The sequence below is a fragment of the Tasmannia lanceolata genome, unplaced genomic scaffold, assembly GCF_043159265.1.
Source record: "Tasmannia lanceolata isolate RefF3 unplaced genomic scaffold, GAP_Taslan_0.1 ptg000016l, whole genome shotgun sequence".
NCBI classification, from domain to species: Eukaryota; Viridiplantae; Streptophyta; class Magnoliopsida; order Canellales; family Winteraceae; genus Tasmannia; species Tasmannia lanceolata.
In genome coordinates, this window is record NW_027518693.1 from 1,692,229 (window position 1) to 1,704,911 (window position 12,683).

Here is a 12,683-nt window from a genome sequence, read left to right on the forward strand (position 1 = left end):
GACTAATAAAAGCCAATGCCAATATCTATAAAAGCCAGACAGACCACATTATCTACTTGAGTAAATTAACACATGAAACATGGCTTAAGTCCAAGATTGCTTCAATAAACACAGAGAGGACTTCCCATTATTAGCATTGTTTCTGCACCCAACTATTCCCAAGACGTCTCCAACGCCAACTACGTCCGAAGTTAGAGACTGCAAATACAAACTAGTCCAAAATGTGCATTCCCATACATTGTTTTAACCTTGACCATCCAGACCAACATAATGTTTAGTTCGTCCTACAATTCTTACATGAAAACATAAAACAAGTACACAATCGCGCTAGAATTGAGCATTGAATCCAAAAGCACCCGAAAAACCAACTGTCATATCTTGCTTTCCTACTCCATTAAATTGGCAAAGTAGATACCAAAATGTTGAGCATTTACCATCTGAAAATTCGAACTTTCATTACATATTAAGTCATTAGCTCAATGATGCACACATCTACTACTTCAAGGTTGTTACTAATAGCAAAGCATCGCCAACCTCCCGAAAAAAAAAAAAGTTAACAATGAGTCTCGAGTTTTTGAACAATAACTTTGAGCGTTTTCTAAAAAAAAATGTCGCATTGGACCCATACAATATCAAATTTCATGATGAAAGCTAAACCCAAATTCTTTAAAAAACGACCCCTAATTCACCCTGGTCCAGACTCCATTGGAGGTACACGACAACTTCATTGCAAACATTCATGCAGTACATGTCCAAGAGGAGAAAAGTTTAACAGACTAACCATGTAGCTGTGGTTTAGATTAGTTGGTTTTATGGTAGCCAGAGGAGCTTTGGACCTTTGGTCCTGAATGTGGAACTAAAGATGAAAATCACATTAAAACACACACAATCCTGGCGACGAAGAACAAAATAAAATCCTTAGTCAACTTTCATTGAAGGGGAATAATGCTACCAGAAATCTTGACATAAAAATCACAGAAAATCCTGAGCACCCATATGTTTTTACTGTAATCTGGCCCTTCATTTTATAGGCCATATTTTCCAGATGACAAATTCAATTATAATATTTTTTTTTTGAAAAGGAAAATTCAATTATAATATTAACAGCTTCAACATAGTGATTTTTCAAAATGGCTTCATTTTCTTATCCTAATAAGAGCTTTTCTAAAGTAAAATTACATAGTTTTGAAGACCCGTTTAGCATCTCTGATTCTACCACAACTAGAATACACATTAATCGTAGAATTCAGTAAAAGCGTATCATATTCTTCAAGCTCATCAAAAAACTTGCAACCATCTTCTGAACATCCACACTTGGAGTACATGTCAACTAGAGTGCTTGCAATAATTACATCATTAACAACCCCAACCTTGCAAGCATGGCCATGCATTTGCCTTCGTATTTAGTTTTCAATTACGTTCATACTTTCTTTCTTTCTTTTTTGAAAGGTAACATTTTTATTCCATCCCAGAAAAAATACAAAGACAGATAGGGGACAAGGTATCACAGTAATCCCATTAAAACTGATTCATTACAAATAATGAGATTCTCCATCCGCTGAACCCCCTCCTTAGCGAGAGTTGATGACAAGGCGTTAGCCGTTCTCGAGCCTAGGGTGGATCGATCGAATAATATCCCAGATTTCATCAAGGATGTCTGCAATTCTCCAAGGTCCAGGACATTGATTTGCTGCCCATGAGATAGCATTTGCCGAATCACCTTCAATAATGAGCGGCCCCAGGTTATGTTGTGCATACCATTTCAGGCCAAGGAGCACTGCTCTTGCTTCGGCTTCATTTGCATCACAATGTCCGGCCGCCCTGAGAAAGACATAATAATAGTGCCATCACACCCCGTAAGACACCTCCAATGCCCGCTTTGCCTGGGTTCCCCATAGAACTACCATCGAAATTTAACTTGACCGGTTGACCCTCCCTTCCGGGATATTATTCATTCTTGTGAAGAATGATTTGACCGAGAATCCATCTTGTGTATCAGGGGTCCATATCCAGTTATCGTCAATGGAATTAGATAAATAAACATCCTCGAGTATACCCATGAGTGATGCAAATCTCGGTATTTCCTCATCTTTTAAATCATTTCTGAGTCGTAAATGCCAAAACCCCTTCCCAGAACAAGCCTCCCTCGACAAAATATCTTTAATCCTTGCTTCTGGATTCATGGCCAGGCGGAATAGGTTAGGAACAACGATTTAAATTCCTCCCAGCTAGAGCAGATCGATCTCCAAGCACCAGAACCCTTTCCAGATACCGGGTCCTTACATTCCAAGTCGTCCCATTCTCGTCCATACTTATCGCCATACTAAACCTTATAATGTGTAATGCGTTGGTTGATTCTTACAGGAAGTGCGGTGATGAAGACTCCTCGCAAGTGTTTTTGATCAGATGCTGGTGAGGGACGTCGTGTCGTGTCGTGGACCTCCTTGGTGGTTGCTTATATGCAATCTTGTAGATTAGAAAAAGCTTGTTGGGTGTTTGATCAAATGCCTGTTAAGAATTCTGTCTCTTGGACGGCATTGGTATCTGGGTATGCGAAAAATGGACATGAAGAGAAGGCAATAGATATATCCAAATGCAGAGAGAAGGTATCCCACCAAGTGCTTTCACATTTGTTAGAATTCTTAGTGCTTGTGCAAATTTAGCTCTTATCGAAAGCAGAAGACAACTTCAACACTGAATCCTTAGATCCTTAGCGCAAGCGCTAAGTAAGCAAGTTACCTTATGTAATGTAAAAAAAAACGAGGAACATAACGTTGGACGCATTATGAGAAGTGTTGGTGGATGGGATTTTGATAATGTATTTATGCACAATGCTTTGATTGATATGTATGCCAAATGTGGAGATATGAATTCAGCTACGGCATTGTTTGAGGGAATGCAAGAAAGAGACATTGTCTCTTAGAATTCACTAGTAACCGGATTTTTGCTGAAAATGAACATGGGAAAGATTCACTCTTAATTTTTGAGAGAATGATTGAAGTGGGTGTTGTACCAAATCATGTAACGTTTCTCGAGGTGCTATCCGCTTGTAGTCATGCGGGTCTTGTGTCTGAGGGATGCAAGTTCTTAGATTCAGTGGAAAGGGAATACGGGGTGCGTCCAGGGTCAGAGCATTATGGAATCCTAATTGATGTTCTTAGGTGACAGAATCGACTCAAGGAAACAATGGAGTTGATAGAGAGTGCGCCCGGAGGGTCTGATAATGTTGGAATGTGGGGTTCGCTCTTGGGTGCCTGTCAGATCCATGGAAACTTGGATCTTGCTAGGAAGGTTGCTGAATTGTTGATTGAATTGGAGCCTTGGAATGCTGCAAGATATGTTATGTTGTCGAACATTTATGCCTCAGAAGGTAGATGGGATGATGTCCGGCGAGTAAGGGGCTTATGGAGAGAGGTTTAAGAAAAGAACCTACCATTAGTTGGATTGAGGTAAGGACTGAAAGGTATGGGTTTTTAGCTGAAGACAAGTCACATGACTGTACAGAAGAGATATAAGAATTGGTAACCAAATTGGTTGATCATATGAAGGATGTAGGATATCTATCAACCCAAAGACAATTTTCAATTACTGATGAAGAGGATGTAGTATTTTAATCCATGTAAGGTGTATGTGCTATAAGAAGCTGAACACAATGGCATTCATGTCAAATAATATTCTGCATCAGTTAAAAAAGAAATTTTGATTAGATATCAGGAAGCAATATAATGGCACGAGTAAAAAAAAGAAAAACAACCTATTTCAAAAAAAAAAAAAAAAATGAAAAACAACACATCAGCAATTAACAAATAAACAACATCAAAATCAAATAGGGCCCGTTGGATACCTCATATTTTGTATTCATTTTGAATACAAAATGAAGAGATCCGCCAGTTCATGTTGAGGGAGACAGAGAGGGAAGGGGTACTTCCTAGTGGAGGGTGTGAATTTCCAATTACTTATTTCCACAGCATTTTTGGAAATCTGATTTTTTTCACTCTTTAGTTGCTGAATTAGAAATCCAAGATTTTGATCGGATCCAAATTACAATGCAAAAAGGGCTGCAAATGTGAGAAATCCAAATCAAAATCTTCTCGGCATCCAAATGGGCCCTTAATATTTTGAGATAAGTTTAAAAAAAGGGCCGAAATTTCGTGAAATAATAAATAATTAAGAAAATCAAGAATTTTGGGTGAAATTCGAGGAAAATTATGGGTTCTTTAACCGAAAGTCTGAATCAGAATGGCATTTCTTATCTAATTTCAAAGAATCATTGTTTTCTATTTTTTAATAAAATCGGGTGGGCCAACATGGTGCTGTTAATCAAACATGAGTGGGGTGTTATTTATCAAACATGAGTGCCGTGATATTGTCACCATAAATCAAAGAAAAAGCCAGAATGAAAAATAAAATAAAAAAATTGACGTGATATTTGCCTAGTTTCTTCCCCAGCCCCTCCCTCTGGTGTATTTATGACTACATTTTTTAAACTACAAGGGGTGGCCCGGGGAAGAAAAGGCAGCAGATATATCATTTCGTTAAAAATAGAAACCCCTGTTATGAGATTTTCCTCTTAATATAAATAATATGGCGTACCTGTTTACTGATTTCTGTGAAAAACAGAAAGAATAGATGATTAGTATAACCTTTTCGATGCGGCGAGTTGAGGCACGGACTAGGTCGCTCTCTTTAAGGTGATTTTGCGCCTCTGCGGGAAACCCTCCGGTGCAACAGATCCGAACGCAATCACCCCCAGGATACAACAGCCCGACGCACCGTCGCTATCTATCTGAAGTGCACAATCAGATAGATCCGAACCAAACAGCGAACACTCCGAATGCCCAACAAATAAAACAGAACAGAGAAAAGAAAACAAAAATAACAGAAAGGAAACTGTTCTGTTTTTGCAAACGACTCAATAGAGATGGAAAAACGAATCAGCAGAGATGAAAGGCTCGTCTATCTGTTTAAAGAGAGATTCTAAAACAGATGTAAGAACTGTATCTCAAGACGTTGGAAACAATCTCTTTTTATAGAGAAAACGTGTCTGTTGAAGACACCTCTTTAAAACAGTAGAGACACATTTTTTTTAAAAACGTCATTTAAAAAATTGCCGTTACTTAAGAGGGTTGTAACGGTTGGATTAAGTTAAAACTAAAGAGACATGACCGTTGGATTTATAAATAAAAAATCCGTTTAGAAAACCCAACCCAACACACACACACCCGCACCCGCGCCCCGCCCCGGCACGGTGCGCGCGCGCGCGCGTGTGTGTGTGTTTTTTATTTATTTGATCTTGTTCTTTGTAAAACACCAAAGGCAAACAAATTGAATGCCCTTGAAAGGCCCAAGCCTTTGCTCAACACTCCCTCTTATATGGATGGGAGAATTTTTCTCAACTTCCCATCTTGGACTAAACTTTTAAGAGGTAAGAGAGCTACCTTCAAAAGTTTAAATGATATTGGTGGGAAAGTACAAGAGAATAGAATCAATTTGAAAATTTCAAATTTTGGGTGGGAAATTCAAAAGCAAAAAAGAATCTTTTTCAAAAGCAAATGTTTCTTTCATTTTTAGTATTTAAAATACTAACAATCCCCCACTTATTTTAATAGAAAAAATATTAGTAAAACTTAATGCTGGGCAATCAGCAGAGTATCACGTATAATAAAGGTGACTATGTCTTGAACCTTTACTTAGTGTAAGTGCATTCTAACTGTAAGGAATTGATAGTGACTATGTCTTGAACTACAATCCTTGGGTACAGAGAGACGTGCACCACACACATGATACTAAAGTGTTCAATTGGTTCCAAAAAGCTCGCACATTACGGCCATGTGCTACATTCCAGTTTCCATGTAAGCATAAGAGAATAAGCTCTTGTCTCTTTTGGAAGCGGCCCACTTCCGCGCTAACATGTAGGTGAGTCTATCAAGGATGCTCCTGTAGCCTATACATCCCACTCATACGAGCTATAGATCTCATTAAGAGTAATAACTCAACCTTCCAAACGCTTCAGGATATCATGCTTGAGTTACACCATAGGGATGGACTTTGAGATAAACTTGAAAATAGCATGATCGTCCACAAGTTACACTACGACTCGTTTTTCCCATTGAAAACCTAGTTCTTGGGATCTCCAGTCCCTAGGTTGGGTGTCCATCATAGGTAACTATTTACAAATGGGCTTTAGTCCCATCCCCCTCGATGTATTGCAGATTTTCTCCCTTGACAAGGCCTTAGTTAAGGGATCTGCCAAATTATCACCAGATCTCACAAAGTCAATGGTGATTGATCCATTAGAAATCAATTCTCTCACAGTACTATGTTTCCGGCGTATCTGTCGCGACTTTCCATTATAGTACTTATTATGTACTCTCTCCAATAGCAGCTGTGCTGTCACAGTGAATCAAAATAGCGGGAACAGGTCTTTCCCAAATAGGTATATCAGATAAAATATTTCTCAACCAACTAGCCTCTTCACATGCAGAGGTTAGTGCAATCAACTCAGATTCCATAGTGGACTGAGCAATAATAGTCTGTTTCTTGGATCTCCAAGAAACTGCACCACTACCAATAGTAAATACATACCCAGTGGTAGCCTTGGAATCTTCTGACAAAGTATTCCAATCGGCATCACTGAAACCCTCTAGAACAGCAGGAAACCTATGGTAGTGAATCCCATTATTAATGGTTCGTTTGAGGTATCTCATGACTCGTGATATAGCATTCCAATGTTCTATACTTGGATTACTAGTATATCTACATAATATGCCCACCGCATATGCTATATCAGGTCTGGTACAGTCTGTAGCATACCTTAAACTACCAATAATACTAGCATACTCTTTTTGATTAACACTATCACCTTCATTAGAATACAATCTAATACTAGGATCAAAAGGAGTACATACTGGATTACAATCAAAGTACTTATACTTTTTAAGTATCTTTTCTATATAATGGGACTGGTCTAAAGATATACCACTATCAGATCTTGTAATTTTAATCCCTAAAATTACATTTGCTTCTCCTAGATCTTTCATATCAAAGTTTTGTTTTAATAGATTTTTGGTTTGTTTAACTATTTCCAAGTTAGAACCAAAAATTAAAAGATCATCAACATACAAGCAAATAATAACACAATAAGTATTAATAAACTTATAATATATACACTTATCACTTTCATTGATTTTAAAACCATTTGATATAATGATATTATCAAATTTTTCATGCCACTGTTTTGGTGCTTGTTTAAATCCATACAGTGACTTCACCAACTTACATACTTTATTTTCTTGACCTGGAGATATGAAACCACTAGGTTGGTCCATATATATCTCCTCTTCTAGACTACCATTTAAGAAAGCAGTCTTTACATCCATTTGATGAATTACCAGATTATGGATTGCAGCCACTGCAATCAAAACTCTAATGGATGTAATCCTAGTAACCGGAGAGTATGTATCAAAGAAATCTATATTTTCTTTTTGCCTAAAGCCTTTAGCAACAATGTAAGCCCAATGGTTTTTACCTTGGCATTCCCATCTTGTTTTGATGATTCCAATACACAAGTGATCATTTATCACTAATGTGTTTGTTTGTCTAAGTTGTAGATCTTGATAAAGTAAGATCAAGGATGCTTGGATTGAAGGCCAAGAAGCCCACACTGGACCACTAATTGGAAGGCCAAAGTCATCAAGCAAGAAGTCATGAAGACTTGAAGACATGAAGAAATTAATATTGAAGACCATTTTTTAATGTAATTGATCCAAACCTAGATTAGGTTTTTAGAGGCATAATTAAGGTAATCTCACACACCCTAAATAGACAAGTGATTGTATTTGTGGAGTTCCAACACCTTGGAACCCTCATAGCAATCCCATCTTGGTTGAGAACTGGAAGCCCAAAAACAGAATTGAAAATCTGCTCTGCATAGGCTTCTCGGAACTCCGAGAATTCTCGGAACTCCGAGAATTCTCGGAACTCCGAGAATTATTCTCTGAACTCCGAGAAATGGTCCAGTAGACTTTTTCCAATTTCTGTGTGGCTTCTCGGAACTCCGAGATTTTTTCTCGGAACTCCGAGAATTCTCGGAACTCCGAGAAATATTCTCGGAACTCCGAGAACACTCCAACGGTCTGAAAAAGAGCCGTTTGGAATTTTGCTGGAATTACCGTAATGCCACTGAACGGTCATATTTTGTTTTTCCTATAAATATGGGTGTTCTAAACATACAAACCATCAATCCTAACACTCTTAAACTTCATTTGAATACCCAAGAGTGAATCAAGCTTCAATTGTGCCTCTCATCACCAACTCTAGGATTTGGATCATAGGCTCTCAATTGTACATCTTTTGTAACCCTTGTGAAGGGATTTTTTAGTTCTTTCTTTCATCTTTCAAGATTTGTATTCGGGCGAGTATTCGGAGAAGCGGAGCCCTTTTTTCTCCGTGGTGAGGATTGCCACCAAGGTTAAAGCAATTGTAATTGGCACCGATCTTCGCCAAGGTTAAGAAGATCAAATAGTGAAGCCATCAACGGGTTTGGTTGGTGGAGTGGAGTAGGCCTCGGGTTTGAGGACCGAACCACTTTAAATCTCGGGTGCACTCTTTCTATCTCTTTGCTCTTTCATTTGCATTGCACCATTAGATTTAACTTGTATGCTTAAAATATTGTTTTTGATCTCTTAATCGGTTTAAGTTTTTTTCAAATTGGTAAATTCTAGTTTTCTTAAACAACCGTATTCTCCCTCCTCATAGTTGCCATTTCTAATTCAACTTGGGACCCCCTATATCGGATTTTCAAACAAGCCTAGCTTTATATTTGTCTATGGTTCCATCTGGTTTCAATTTTCTTCTAAGAATCCATTTACACCCTATGGTCTTAAATCCTGGTGGTAAATCTACTAATTTCCAAGTCTGGTTTGACATTAGAGACTCCATCTCATCATTGACAGCTTCTCTCCAAAAGTCAGCATCTGACGAGGACAAAGCTTCCTCTAAAGAAGAAGGATCTCCCTCCAAACTAAAGACATAGAAATCAGAGCCAAAATCCTTGGCTATTTTGGATCTTTTACTTCTCCTAGGTTCAATTTCTACTTCAGGGTTTACCTCAATCCTAGGCTCGGTGCCCCCACTATCTCCAATAGTCACGGTACCCCCACTATGTCTAGATTTAAAAGGAAATTTATCTTCAAAGAATTCAGCATCCACTGACTCTATTATTACACTGTTATTTAGGTCTAAAAACCTATATGTTTTGCTTGTAAGAGAGTAACCCATAAAGGCACACTCTATGGCTCTACTTCCTATTTTGGGTCTCTTAATATTAGAAAGTCTTACATAAGCTAAACATCCCCAAACTCTAAAGTAACTCACATTGGGTTTCCTATTTTTCCAAAATTCAAAAGGTGAGACTTTAGTTTTGTAATTAGGAATTCTATTAAGAACATAGCAGGAAGTTAGAATTGCTTCTCCCCATAAGTTAGAAGGGGCTCCTGAACTTAGGAGTAAAGCATTCGTAAGTTCCACTGGTGTTCTATTTTTCCTTTCTGCAACCCCATTTGAAGCGGGAGAGTAAGGAGCGGTTGTTTCATGTATAATTCCTAATGACTTAACAAAGTCAGTGAATTCTAATGATTCATATTCACCTCCTCTATCACTTCTTAGTCTCTTAATCTTCCTATTGAATTGGTTCTCTACTTCTAATAGGTATTCCTTAAACATTTTTAAGGCTTCACTCTTATGTCTAATTAAATAAATGATTGTATACTTAGAAAAATCATCTATAAAGGTTATAAAGTATCTTTTACCACTACGGGTCAAGATACCGTCTAACTCACAAATGTCACTATGAATTAAGTCTAAAAGTTCTGAATTCCTTTCAACACTTTTGAAAGGCTTTCTAGAAATTTTAGCCTTACTACATATTTCACATTTGTTAAATTCTTCTAAGACTACTTTAGGAATCATACCTAATACACTCATGTTATGTACATATTTCCTATTTATATGACACAACCTAGCATGCCATGAATTAACAGAAGAAAGCATGTAAACAGAAGAATCACTTTCATTCATTATTTCAACATTCAGTTTGAACATTCCATCACATGCATATCCTTTACCAACAAAGGATCCAAACTTGGTTACAACATACTGGTCAGACTCTATGGTTTGTTTAAAACCAGCCTTGTTAAGAAGAAAACCAGAAACTAAGTTCTTCCTCATGTCTGGAGTATGAAGAACATCCTTCACTATCACTTTCCGCCCTGAAGTGAAGCAAAGTTCAACGTCCCCAACACCGAGTACCTTTATTGTATGCGAGTCCCCTAGAAGCACCTTCTTCTCATTATCTGCATGAGCATACGTCTTGAACCACTTCCTGTCAAAACACACATGACGGGACGCACCAGTGTCGACCCACCACCCTTCAGATCCTCCAACGATATTCACTTCAGTGATCATAGCCACAAGTGGCTCTTCTATTACGTTGGCTTGAGGGATTGGTGCAGTCTTCTTACGTCGACACATCCGTGCAATATGACCCTTGAGCCCACAAATATAGCACACAATTTTGGAATAGTCATTCTTTCCAGAAGTTGTGTTTTGGTTCGGACGCTTGAAGGTACCTCGGTTTTGGTTCTGTTGCTTTTTCTTCAACTTCTTTTTGGGCTTCAGATTCACTTGCGGTTTCTGATTTTGGTTCTTAACTTCAGAAATGGCATTCACATTAGTTACAATTTCAGTATTCCCTTCTTTCTTATCTTGGTTACGGTTTTCTTCTTCGATCCGAAGACGAACAAGAAGACCTTCTATAGATAATTCCTTAGTTTTATGAAGAAGGGAATTTCTGAATTCTTTCCAAGAATGAGGTAATTTGTCAATCACGGCTGCAACTTGAAATTGTTCACTAATAGTCATTCCTTCCGCAAGAATGTCGTGAACAAGTTTTTGCAACTCGTGGGTTTGAGAAATCACCGTCTTCTCATCCACCATGTAATATCTAAAATACTTGCTAACCGCATATTTTTTAGACCCAGCCTCTTCCGTATCATACTTCTTCTGTAAGGCTTCCCAAAGTGTCATGGAATCCTTACAGTCACTATAAAAATCGTATAATTCGTCGGATAGGCAATTGAGAATAAAGTTTTGGCATAGGAAATCAGAATCTGTCCAGTTCTTTTTCAAAGTAGATCTAACTGGTTCAAGTTCTGATCGCCAAGGCTTTGGGTCTTCCAAAACATGGGCTACTTTCTTGGTGGATAAATAGAAAAACATTTTCTTCTTCCATCTCTTAAAATTAGCACCACTAAATCGAAAAGGCTTATTCGGATTTGAGGAATCCGATATAATCTCGTCATGGGATGCCATATTTTAGAAAGAGGAAAACAGAAACAAAATTTACCTTAAAATTGTTATGAGATTTTCCTCTTAATATAAATAATATGGCGTACCTATTTACTGATTTCTGTGAAAAACAGAAAGAATAGATGATTAGTATAACCTTTTCGATGCGGCGAGTTGAGGCACGGACTAGGTCGCTCTCTTTAAGGTGATTTTGCGCCTCTGCGGAAAACCCTCCGGTGCAACAGATCCGAACGCAATCACCCCCAGGATACAACAGCCCGACGCACCGTCGCTATCTATCTGAATTGCACAATCAGATAGATCCGAACCAAACAGCGAACACTCCGAATGCCCAACAAATAAAACAGAACAGAGAAAAGAAAACAAAAATAACAGAAAGGAAACTGTTCTGTTTTTGCAAACGACTCAATAGAGATGGAAAAACGAATCAGCAGAGATGAAAGGCTCGTCTATCTGTTTAAAGAGAGATTCTAAAACAGATGTAAGAACTGTATCTCAAGACGTTGGAAACAGTCTCTTTTTATAGAGAAAACATGTCTGTTGAAGACACCTCTTTAAAACAGTAGAGACACCTTTTTTTAAAAACGTCATTTAAAAAATTGCCGTTACTTAAGAGGGTTGTAACGGTTGGATTAAGTTAAAACTAAAGAGACATGACAGTTGGATTTATAAATAAAAAATCCGTTTAGAAAACCCAACCCAACACACACACACACACACACCCGCACCCGCGCCCCGCCCCGACCCGACACTGCACGGCTCGGCGCGTGTGTGTGTGTTTTTTTTATTTATTTGATCTTGTTCTTTGTAAAACACCAAAGGCAAACAAATTGAATGCCCTTGAAAGGCCCAAGCCTTTGCTCAACACTCCCTCTTATATGGATGGGAGAATTTTTCTCAACTTCCCATCTTGGACTAAACTTTTAAGAGGTAAGAGAGCTACCTTCAAAAGTTTAAATGATATTGGTGGGAAAGTACAAGAGAATAGAATCAATTTGAAAATTTCAAATTTTGGGTGGGAAATTCAAAAGCAAAAAAGAATCTTTTTCAAAAGCAAATGTTTCTTTCATTTTTAGTATTTAAAATACTAACAACCCCTCCTTTTCTTTTCCCACACCCAAGCGATCTCTTCTTCCAATACCTCTTCAGTACCCTGTACGTGTAAGCTTCTTTCCCTTTTTTTTTTAATACTAGTAAAAACACACATGCATTGCACGTGCGTGAACAAAGGATTTTCATCTGTAAGTTATTTTTTGGTAACAATTAATTTATATTGTGGCCCATTAAATGACGGTTTGGATCATCCTATGGTGTAG

The 12,683-nt window shown here is 37.9% G+C and overlaps 2 pseudogenes; one reads left to right on the forward strand and one right to left on the reverse strand.

The window, feature by feature from the left end:
* The first annotated feature begins 2,058 nt into the window (after positions 1-2,058).
* Positions 2,059-3,614, forward strand: LOC143848853 (pentatricopeptide repeat-containing protein CRR2, chloroplastic-like; annotated as a pseudogene).
* A 2,748-nt stretch (positions 3,615-6,362) lies between these two features.
* On the reverse strand, positions 6,363-7,040 carry LOC143848854 (secreted RxLR effector protein 161 pseudogene; annotated as a pseudogene).
* Positions 7,041-12,683: the final 5,643 nt, after the last annotated feature.